This window comes from Apus apus, chromosome 6 (genome assembly GCF_020740795.1).
Source record: "Apus apus isolate bApuApu2 chromosome 6, bApuApu2.pri.cur, whole genome shotgun sequence".
Taxonomy (NCBI): Eukaryota; Metazoa; Chordata; class Aves; order Apodiformes; family Apodidae; genus Apus; species Apus apus.
This window is the reverse complement of record NC_067287.1, coordinates 26227537-26239946: the sequence shown is the minus strand read 5'-3', so window position 1 is coordinate 26239946 and position 12410 is coordinate 26227537.

The window sequence follows — 12410 nt, the reverse complement described above, 5'->3', positions numbered from 1 at the left end:
TTTTCACTTTCAGTAGTACTAATTCTCCAGTAAGGATAGAGGTGCAAAACTGGCCTGCCCTATCGCTGATCTTTCCTAAGAGATGAGTTCTGCCACAAACTTCCTTCCAAGGCTGGTCACCCTTTTTGTCATCCAGTTTGTTGAAGCCATCTGCATTTCATTATCAATTATATACAGCCCCTCCTCGAAGCATTCATTTCACTACTAATGTCAAAGTCTTGTAGCATGCTTATCTGCAGAGTGATGTGTGTCAAATGTGCCTTATCACAATCTGCCACCAGGGTTTTTACATGTGTAACTCTCATTATAGTTGACAAGAATGATATATGCAAAACTACCACATAGCAAGCAAAAACCTGTCTTTAAAAAACATAATAATATGGCTTGTGGAAATACCCTCTGTACACCACAGTGAAACAAAGGGAGAATTGAAACAGCAATAGCTATTAACAGTCAAATATGATATGCCAAAATGAAGACTACTAAGTCTGCTTTACAGACAGTTAGTTAGGTTTGTCCATAGTCCATCTTGGCCCAACAAAGAGGATATTCCATAATTTCAGATTCTGATTATTAGATAGACAAGCCAATACCCATAGTGTAGGGCAGCAGCTGTATTGTGTCACTTGAGGTGTTACATGCCAAAACATTAAAAGAACAATTAGAGGAACTCAGGAAAGGATCTAGTGAAAATTTGAACCAAAAGATTTTTTTGTACAGCACCTCAGAGGTAGTGAGATTGATTCAGCTTGTCACCAAACACCCACTCAGAATCAACATGCCATACAGTACTCTGGGCACAAGAATGCTTTTACAGGCAAAGCAAGAAAATATACGTAACAAGACACAACATATATTCTTCATATCCATTAAAGACAGTGAAACTATCGAGGTAGCTGCTGACTAAAAGCTTCCAAATTTGTAGTTGGCTTAGACTGAAACGATGAAAGTGGTGTCAGTCTGGTGCTGTGTATGTGGGAGTGCATCAAAGCATAGTCTGAGTTTACAGGATATGAGGCAGTAAGCAGTTGGGTATCAACAAACAGAATTAGGACAGGAGCTCCAATGTATTATGACTATACATTTTTTGGCTCTTTTCCAGGGCTTGGCAGACATTAATTTTATTTCTGGGTTCAGTTCAAACTTCATGTTCCTCTCAGGCAAGTTTTAGAGCTGGATTCTGATCTTCATTTATTCTTCGTAAATTGAAAAAGTTCAGCCTAACGTGTCGCAGTTGTTCAAAATTCTCCTGAATTAGCTCAAAAGGGCATCTAGGGTGCCTTATCTGTTCATCTGTACAAAGAGAAAGGACTCATCTCACATTCCATTTTGCCTATTTTTTACTGCAGCAGAAACAGAGTTACTGAGCACCTATTGGTGAAATCTTAGCTGGAGTCTCTCTCTGCTAATACAGTACAAACAACGGATCATTAGTCACAAAAGATTTGAACATGTTTTTCAAAATACAGTCCCAAATTCCAAACAACATGAGAACAGAGAGCCATGTGGCCTTGGCAAATGTGCAGTAATACAGAGAGGAGCCTGACCAGAAGGATTTACCTGCACAAATAGAAGTTCAGGATTTTAACTTTAAGAGTAAACAACTAGCAAAAAAAACCCTTTCAAAAGAAGTGTTAGGATTTGTTTATTTCTTGATGTTTTAAAATCACCCTGCAGATGTATTTCCAGATGTTATGTTTTAATGAAACACAACTTCTTGTCTTCCAAGCAATGATAGGCTAGAAAAATTCTATATTCCATCTGTTTAAAGAAATAAAATTAAGAAATTCAGTGTGTTAAACCTTTCAAGTCACTCAGGTCCAAACAGAGGAGACAAAATATAATGAAGACTAACAATGAAGAACATAAAAGGAATATTCTTACAAGACCCTGTAAAAGGCAAGGCAGTAAATTGCTCAAGAGTCAAAGCAACATCATCTATAGTTGCAACAGACACAATTTTAATAATACTCATAGAATCATTGAATGGTTTGGGTTGGAAGGGACCCTGAATATCGTCTTGTTCCAACCATCTGCACAGGCAGGGACACCTCCCACTTGACCAGGTTGCTCAAAGCTCCATCTGGTCTGTCCTTGAACACTTCTAGGGAGGAGCATCCACAACTTCCCTGGGCAACCTATTCTAGTTTCTCGCCACCCTCACAGCAAAGAATTTCTTCCTAATATCTAACCTAAATCTACCCTCTTTCAGCTTAAAGCAGAGACCAGATTTGCATAAAGTAATGCAATACCATTCTCAGTGTCTGTATGTGCTGCTAGACTTCCCGAAATACATAATGAAGGGTAGTTGCAAAGAGACTTTTCAGTAAGTATTCAGACTATACTCAATTTGGAGATTAGAATGTATGTTTTTCTTCAAATGAGGGCTGTTTGAAAGATCTTACCCTGAATTCAACAGCAATTCAAGAATGAATCTGTTAATTTTTTTAGTTGAATTTTTCAAATTTCCCAGAAAAATTAACTTTAAAGTACTATCTAAATATTCTTTACTATGTAGCTGTATTTGGTAGGGGGATGAACATAAATGAGCATGAGAATCGTGTACCTGAAATGGATGTTTCAATTTTGAAAGTCCCGTTACCTAATAGAAAAGGTGACGACATGATCAAAATCAAAACTGGGTGCTTGTGCATTGGCACTTTTTAGGATTGTGAAATATTTCCATGAAAGAAAGAGATGCTTCTTGTTAAAAATTAGTATAGTGAACACTGGAAAACCTTAGGTGTAGCAGTGGTATATAACTTTTGTCTGAAAAAAAGTGTTTTCAGTAGTTTAATATCTGATTCAAAATTTTCTCTAAGCACCGAAAAGTCCTATTAACATTTACTCATTCAATAAGAGCAACTTAATAAGTCTTATATGAGCTACACTCATATGCTTTTCCTCTTGCTTGTAAATACTACTCAACACTCCAGATACCCATTCACTGGTTGGTTTATTTTGTGATAACAGACAGAACATTGTGTCTTGGGCAAACCTGATGTAGCTGTTTGTTTTAAAATATCTTGGTGTGAGAAAATTACATGTAAAAGATTTTGTTCTTGCACAGGGAGAATATACCACGCAGAATCTGGTCTTGTTACAACATAAAAATTCAGAGCACAGAGGCACTTTGATAGAGAGCTCACACATGTTGAATTGTACCAAGAATGGTCCTATTAATTTGGGCAACATGATCTCAATTTTAGGGCTAGAAGAATCTGACATGCAAAATAGGGGTTTTTTTCTGAGGAAGTCAGAAGGAAAGATACAGAATGAAAACTGTATTATATATTCTTTGTGCATATGAGAGTTGTTTTTTTAAAGTAATTTTCCCTGTGTTGTTGCTGTGGAAGACTATAATCAGCTGGCTGATTTTGTCAAGATCTTTAATTGTGAACAGAAAATTATAAAATACGCTATTTTAAAATTACTCCGATTTGCAAAATTAAAGCTGATTAATTCTCAAACAGTAATGCTTGTGCTCTCTTTATGGGTGGCCCTGTGCCCAGATTATTTGTGCTGATGTAGGGCATTTCTCATTGGTGTTAGCTGGAGCAATGAGTCTTCACACGAGAGCCTCCTGAGTAGCAAGAAGAGATTGAGCTTTGAGGAGAGTGTCTTTGTTTTGGTATTCTCCAGAAGGCACTTAGGAGAAGATGAGAAGTTAGAAAACAGTAGGTCAAAGAGAGTTTTCTCTCTTTTTGGAGTGGGTCATGTGGAATTGCTGGGAGCTATTGGGATGGAAACAGGTTCTAGGTAGCTAAAATTAGGGAGTGGGCAAGTGGTAGGAGAAAAGCTCAATTTCCCTCCTTTTCCACAGCATTTGCTTTTAAGGTACAGTCTCTTTGAGGACTGTCAGCTCTGTCTCACAGCCCCCTTGGAGGCAGATGGGTTCCAGGAGAGGGCATTACTTTGCAGGCCTTTTGTTGGAGGCTATAGCATGTGGAAAGTCTGATCCATGAGCCTGGCTTTGACCTATGGGGCTGGACACAGAGCTGAACGTGATATACTTAGCAAGTCATGCGTGAAGGGAGCCATCAGCTCCATCTGGTTGAGAGAAGCTGCTTTGTGCATGTGTAAGTTATGTAGCAAATGGATGCTTTTATGATAGTGATATTTAGAGAATCTGCATCTACAGTTTTAAAATTATTATGAGTCTTAAATTGTAAAACTGATAAGTTGACAAGAACCGAAGGATTAAGCTTTCTGAGGGAAAGAGAAGATTTCGTCCTGACTAACACCAGCTCTACAGAATAAATGATGGATGTCCTAGTGGGCATTACACATCAGCACAAAATTCTTCAGGGCCCAGTTATACTTCTAGAACAGAATTCTGGAATAGTGAAAAATATGCAGAAAAAGCAGAGTACTGTATCTTTTGCAAGTTACTTTTCACAGTACTTGGAATTCTGTGTACTTTAGTTCTTACACACTGCTGTTAGGTGGGAGCATTTTAGGTTTCTGCAAAGTACCATTCTGCCAGGAGGTCAACATTGAACAAATTGCCTATTTCTGTGATATTTCAAGTGTGTTTATCATGCCGTTACTTCCCCCTTGCCAGATAGTGTAGGAAAACAGGAATCAAAAGAACAGCTAATTCTAACCCAAGAGATATGAGAGGAAGCAGGATAAAATGACAAAGGCAAGATGCAACAGCAGAGTGAGACAGGACAGGGGGTGGTGGTCATGGACTTTTTAGTACAGGGAATGTGTTGCAAAAGCTAGTTCTCATGCTGTGCAAATAGGCCAGTCAGGGAAGTACCTTTATACCAAATTAGCATGGCAAGGAAGTGATGAGAAAAAACTACCCAGCCAGTCCTGCTAATAAGTCTTATCTCTGATCTTGACGGGCTTAAAACAGTGTATTTTCCATGCCTATGTAAGCCATTTGTGCTAGTAAATCAGAAGTGCATGCTCTATATCCTGTTACTTTCAGATCTACCTCAATAGCCACAAGCTGTGCAATGCCAAAAGACATGTCTCTATCTTAAAAGGAGAAAAAAACCCTGAAGGACCTTTTGATCTAAATTGAATCTCATTCAAGTCTATATAAACCCTTATGTCTGTGGCACACAACCCATGCTTCACGGCCTTGTTCCATTGCATTCACACCAATGTCCTGTGGTTTCCTTGTCATTTTTTGCAATCAAGTCACATGAAATATATTATTGTCTACCTTGTTCTGATAATCTCTATACCACATTTTCCTGTTGCACAAACATCTTTTTCAGGGTGATTCAACCCAGCAGAAAGGAAACAAAATGTGATATTTTCTTTCAAACATCCTACTTCACCATACTGAAAGCTTGTTCTAACTGTTGCATCCTAAATTAAGTGTTGGGATCAAAATGGAGTAAAGGAATTATGCCAGGTCTGAGACCATCAGCATCCTCCCAAAGATATGGCTTACTTTTATTTTAATTAGAGTAGTGAAATTATGCCCTTTTTTATCTCCACTTGAGAAAATTTCTAGTAACTCCATGATGGGTGGGTGTCACAGGCTACCACATTAGACTGGGGTTTAGGCTTGAACCCAGACTCCTGGCATACATGTTCATTTTCACTCTTCTTATGTTGGAAGCTGGCACACTTGTGCTCTAAGCTATGGGAAAAAAAAACAAACAAACAAAAAAAAGAAAACCTGGCCTTTACCTTTTGGTTCAGCAACTGGAGATCATCCTGGGGCACTGCAGACAAGGGGCAGCAAAGCCACAAGCAGAGGCTCTTGCCTGTTGTCAATTTGCCTATCCCTGGTATGGAGAGGTTGCCCAGCCCCTGGCTATGGTCACTGCACCATTCTTCACTTCTGCCCATTAGAAAATGTGACAGGTTGCTGCAGCTAAAAACCAACATCTATTAGTTGTCCCATGACAGGGACAGGATGAGTTAAAACAAAAAGCACCTCTATCATGCAAGTTTTCTGATGAGTTTCAGCTAGTCGCTGGAGGTAGCATTGATGTCACTGAATTAGTGACTCAGTTTGTGTGTTTCTTGAGTCACCTGTGCTGAAACTGGCAATGTGTGTGCCAGTAAAGCCTATTTCAACTTCAGGTTTTAGTGATCTGAGCACGTTCCTCCATCCCCCACTCTAAAACTAGATTGACACTGTTATCTGATAAAATCAATTGTAAGACTTCCTGAGAAGAGAGCCTAAGCCAAGACTTCACCAGGTCTCACTTCATATAAAGCCTTATAGAAATATATAAAACCATCTAAATGTAAGGCAGCACATCTGCCACAGCAGCTTTTCCCGTTTCAGCTTTCTGAGCTGAAGGCAAGATCCACATCCTACCCCTCAACCTCCCACTCACAGAAAGGCAGAAGCTGCCTGCTCTGTCAATGAGAAAAACAGCTTTCTAGTACCTGAGGGGTTGGGGTGGGCTGTGTCTTTCATCATCTTCCTCTCTGGTGTGTCATATTAAGGACAAGGTACAATCCCACTCCATAGGCAAGAGCACATCTGCAGCAGAGTGTGGTTTGCTGCAGGCTGGACTCTAGTGAGGTCAAGCTGTGGCATTTCTGGGAGCCAGGCACTGGGGTGGTATGGGAGGCTGGCCACCAGCTTGGCTGACTCTCTTTGATCATATTGGAGCTGAGGTTTATGTCTCCTAAGCAGCATATGGTAGTTTTCCCTCAGTGACCTAAACTACAAGTGCACATGTGAGTGGAGAAACTACTTGCCATTAAAAGGAGCAAGTAGGCATGGGGAGACACAGGTATAGTTGCACTAAATCTCCTACAGCTGTGAGTAGGACATTCTAGGTCCAGACTGCCCTTAAGCAATCAGCTGAATTCCTTCAGATAGCAGCACTGAAGCCAGCCTGTAATCGTTGCCAGTAACACCTGACAGCAGGATTAGAAATCCTTTGCCTCTGGTTCAGCCTCCATTTTCTGCCACTGCCCTAGAGCTGCCAAGTCTTCTAAAGACCTTCCTTAAGGAAAGGGAAAAAAGAGGGGCAAAAAGGGAAAGAAATTAAGGAGGAAAGCAGCTACCTTTTACCAAAAGTGTCTATGTGAGTGTGTTAGAAATCAAAAGAGCCTTGAAAAAGGTTATTAACAGATGTAGGCTAGTGACATTTTCAAAGCAGATGGAGTTACTGGAGTGCAGAGAACAAGGTGCCAAATAAAAGATTACTGGGGAAGAGCATTTTTTCTTTTTACCTTCAAGAAATAAAAAAGTCAACTACAAACAGGGTTTACATGGTTGAAAATGCTACAGATACAAGAGGAGTGAAGGAAACAGAGAAGAGGGAACATGATCTCGGTTAGACCATTGTTCGACAGGTTAGTTTTACCTTACTGATTACATGTTGTTGCAACAGTAAACAGCAGTGAAGCTTGCAAGCAAGTAAATAGCAAGTGAAGTACTTGGGGTGGCATGCGAAATTCAGCAGCTGGATGAAAGTCTCTGAAGTGTGTGATGTTTGGACAGGGATGCTTTCAAGAGACAATATAAACAATGAGAGCTTTTACTCCACTCTGTGCAGTAAAGCCTGTGCTGGAGTTTGCCCATAAATCATGAGCTCAGGTTTTAAAATCCCATCAGTTAAATCCCTGAATCTCTTATTCTTGGGAAGAGGATTTAGTGGAAATACACTATCCCTACAGCTGGAACAACATCTCTGAAGAAACTGCTTTTCAGGTCTCCTGAGGGAGATAAAAAATGGGCATAATTTATGCTGCACCACTATTATTAATCCCTTCAGGATTTATTGTTCTGCATGAGCAAAGGTAGGACAGGTAGGCTAAGTCGCCTGAGATGCTGCTGAGCAGTCAACAGATGGCTGGAAATAAAGTCTCTAACCGATCTTAAATATTTTCAAGAGATGGTAAACTAGCTCTTATTTTAAGTAATTCTGCTGAGGGGCTGCTCATTAATTCCTCTTATCACAGAGATTCACAAAACTTCTATCTGGTGCATATACATGGGCACTGCAGAGCAATGCCATGTGGGGACTTTCTACGTGGATTATGCTGCATACCCCTTCAAGGAAAGAACATCAGTGTTTATTCCTTATGTAGGACAACTTGCATTAAGTTCCTCTGAGTTATGTTGATATCATTACCAGAGAAATAAGGTCAAATAAGGCCATATAACATTCATTTTTGGTAAGGTATTGGTCAAGCTAGATCCTAGATCATCAGACAGCCTTTGGAATTTGCATAAGAATAGTTACTGGTTTTGGTCAAAATTATGAAGATCCTTTCATATGCCAGAACTAATGCAAGATATGTCCCTCAGTGGGTTCCTGATTCACAGAGATGAATGCAGTGTGTGTAGAGTACATATATGACAGCTTGTCTCAAAAAGCTGTACCCTTTTTAAGAAAGAGCCTAGAGATTGCCAAGCCTTGTGTAATGGTAGGACATTATGAATGAGATGGATTCTGTCCTCTCAGGGAAGTGTTTGTGTCTGATGTATAATAAGAAAAGGAACCCTAAAATGAAAAGAAGAATTTAGTTCCTATTGCACATGTCCTCCTAAATCCTTTAGAAGCAAGGTCAATAGACATGGGGCCCACCATTTGTGAAGAAGTAGCTGAGAAAAAAAGATGAGAAGCTTCCCCATAGGTAACAGAGACTTTTGTTAAATGTGTCTTTCGTTCACTGTGGTTTTGAAGTGTGTGTCAAAATTTGATCTAGAACTGTTTCAACTCTTACTTGCTCAGATTAGCAAAGAAAAAGCCTCTTTTACATAAAGGTCCCTCCTGTGTTGCTTATCACCAGTTTTTTACTGCTGAGAATGACATTGATTATATAGATTTAAAATACAACATATCTCCCAACCAGGGATTTTCCAACCAGTATTCATTCATAAAGCAGGGAATCTGAGGGCAGAAATTTATTTTGCAAGGATGCAGAGTGATCACCACTGTGAACAGGTCCTAGAGGGGAATTTTTACGCATGTTATAGGTGTAAACCATAGAAGAAGTTGGCTACTCAGGAATATGATCTCTGCTTAGCTCACTTGCATTTTTTGATATTTTATGAGGGCTTTTCTAAGACTGTGGCCTCTATATATTCCAAGCAGGAGAAGCACAGAGTGCAAAACTGGACAAGAAATTCTAAGCAAGCCACAATTCTTTTCACGTTCATGACATCTGCTCCTGTGGCAGACTCAGCTTAAAGAAGAAGTTGTAACCAGGCCATCTTGATTTGACTTTTTTCCAAAGATAAGTGGCTGCCAACCTGCAGAAGAAATCCCTGCTCTGAAACAAGAAGTCTTGGGGACAGAATCATTTAACTCCACTGCCGCGTAACCCATACTTTGTTGCAACCTGAGCAGTCTGAAAAGAAATTTGACAGGCCTATTTCATTTGCCTTACCAAAGGCTGCAGTCTGCCATTGATCCTGTGTTGTTTCATAAGGAACTGTGCACTTTATCTTTAGGTTTGTAGAAGGTCAGTTTTTCACAGCGAAGATATTTTGGGCAAAGTGCATGGCAGTCAGATTCCTGTGATGCATGTATTTGCAGAGGCACTTTCATTTTCAGCACTTTCACAAGAAGAATGCATCAAACCATCTGCAATAATGGTGCTTATTTTGTGGCTGGGAAACAATCAATCATCATTAATGGCAACAGTCAAGCATCCCACAAAATTTATGAGAGAATATTTGCAAAGCAATTCATTGGACAAATGTTGCTAACTATTGTAGCATCATGCAGTATTTTCAAGTAACACTTAACATTATCAACCTCCTTTTTTATGAAGTAATTTTTACCATGGCTCCTGGGTGCTGTGAGAATGCTAGGAAAAGGATACTTTCATTTTCAGTCAGTGAAGAGTTTAGATTTAACACTTTTGGTGATCACCTCTTGTCAAACCGTTTCCTTATTCTGCTTAAGGGCATTTCTCATTCTTAAGGTATTTCTCATTTTAGTTTCCCTCAGACATGGGTTTCTCACAAAAAGCAGCAGTTACCACTTTCTTTTTAGGATTCTTCTCATGAAGACCAAGCTGTACTCCAGAACAGGCTCCATCAAACTGCCCAAATCAAGAGATTTTCCTGAGTAGCACAGTGTAGACTGATCCCCATGACATATAAGCCTTTCCTCAAAAAACTTTCCCCATCTTGCCAAGAAAAACTCTAAACAGTCATGATCACTGTGCTCCAGACTTCCACCAACTGTTACTTCCACCACAAGTTCTTCTCTGTTCACAAGCAGCAAGTCCAGAAGGTACCCTCCCTGGTTGGCTCCCTCACCAGCTGCATTAGGAAATTATCTTCCATGCACTCCAGGAAACTCCAGGACTGTTCTGTCTCTGCTGTATAGTATTTCCAGCAGACATCTGGGAAGTTGAAGTCCCCCATTAGAACAAGGGGTAACAACTGTGAAACCTCTCCCAACTGCTAATAGAATATTTCATCCACCTTCTCATCCTGGTCAGGTGGTCTGTAACAGACTCCAACCACTATATCACCCTTGTTGGCTTTCCCCTTCATTCTCATCCACAGGGACTCAACCCTATCATCATTTTTATTAATTTTTAAGCATTCATATGTCTTTCTAATTTAGAGGCCCACCCCACCACCTCTTCTTCCTCTCCTATCCCTTTTGAAGAGTTGGTAGCCATTGATTGCAGCACTCCAGTTGTGAGAGTCATACTACCAGGATTCCATGATGGCAGCTATGTCATAGTTTTTTTGCTGCACAATGGCCTCCAGCTCCTCCTGTTTACTGCCCTTGCTGTGAGCATTTGTGTAGCTGCACTTCAGCTGGGCTAATGATCCTGCCACCATTTTGGGGAGTGAAGTCCTAATTGCTGTCTGACCATTCTCAGCCATTTCCATGGTTACTAAACTATTAGTGAGCCCTGTGTTATTGTTGCCACATGTATCACCATCTGTCACCTCAACTGAGATGGCAGACTGAAGACCATCCTTAAGCTCATCTCTAGTGAGCCTGGTTTTATCTCCTTCCCCCTTTGAGCCTAATGTAAACCCTCTCAATGAGCTCCGCCAGCTCATGCGCGAGGATCCTTTTCCTCCTTTGAGATAGATGTACTCTGTCTGCCAGCAGACCCGGTGCCATATAAACTTCCCCATGGCCAAAGAACCCAAAATTCCAACACTGGCACCAGCCTCTGAGCCATGCATTAATCAGGTGTGTTTTCCTCCCTCTTTCAGTATTTTTCCCTGCTACTTGAGGGATTGATGAAAACACCACCTGCACACCCAAGTCTTCAGTCAGTCTCCCCAATGTCTTGAAGTCCTTTTCAAATGCCTTTTGACTTCTCTCTGCAACCTCTTCTTTGCCAACCTGCATAACAACCAGAAGGTAATAATCTTAAAAAAGCCCCAGGCTGCCTGTCCAGTTCTAGCTTTCACAAATGGTCCAGCCACTGTGCTTTAGAGATGCAGAGATACACAGAAGCTACCTGCACCTTCTTCTGGTAAGAAGAGAATTGTATGTTGGACTCATTTGACAAAATGTGGGGGGAAAAAATCCATTAAATTCAAAGGCCATAAGTCTACCAATAGCAACTGCATCACCATCTAAAAGCAAAGGCCCTCCTTTAACTCTTTTCTTCAATGCATGACAATTCTCAGTATCTCTTTGTATGAGATATACAACAGCCTCTGTATTGATGTGATTCAATATTTTTGTCCATCTATGACAGCTGCCTGGGGGAAAGTGATGTGTTTCAAGTCTTTAAAAATATAAATCTAGCCACAATGTAATGCCTAGCCACACAGAGACAAACCAAGACTATGTACTGGTAAAGCTCTGAATACTGTTTTCCTATCCTGAAGTTTTCCTCTTCCTTTTTAGCAAAGGATTTCTTCATGACTGTCCTGCTGAGGAATCTGGCCCACCTCAAAATATGAACATCCTGCTGGCAGCAATTAAGAACCATGTTCTGCACATCACAAGTTTTAACCCTGTTGTTCTGACAACAGTCTACAAACTCTGCTGTTTCCTAGACATCGTGCTGTTAATGCCATGATATTCCTCCCTTGGTAAAGGACAAACATAATGAAGTTTTTTTCATAATGGAAAGAAACAAAACAACAAAATCTGTCAACGTGCTTTAGAGCCTTCAAATCCCATGTCCTAGAGGGGTCTGCCATTTTTCACAGGCAAGTAATTTGATCTATGAACCAAAGGCCCAGAGGCATGTATCTTCTTGTCTCCTTGTATATTCAGAATTGTAAATAATATCATTTTCTGACTTTTCAAAGTTTTTTATTTGAAGCAGAAATGAGAAATGGTTGTTTATATTTCATCCAGAACAGACTGATTATAATAATGTACGTGTGCACGTGTTTACGCAATAATAATTATACACTCTCTATATAGTATCTATCTATATATGCCATGTAAGTGGCATCTATACCGAAGTTTTCAACCATCATTCAACCCAGTTCTCAGAAGCCAAAACCACATATGCGTCTACACAGC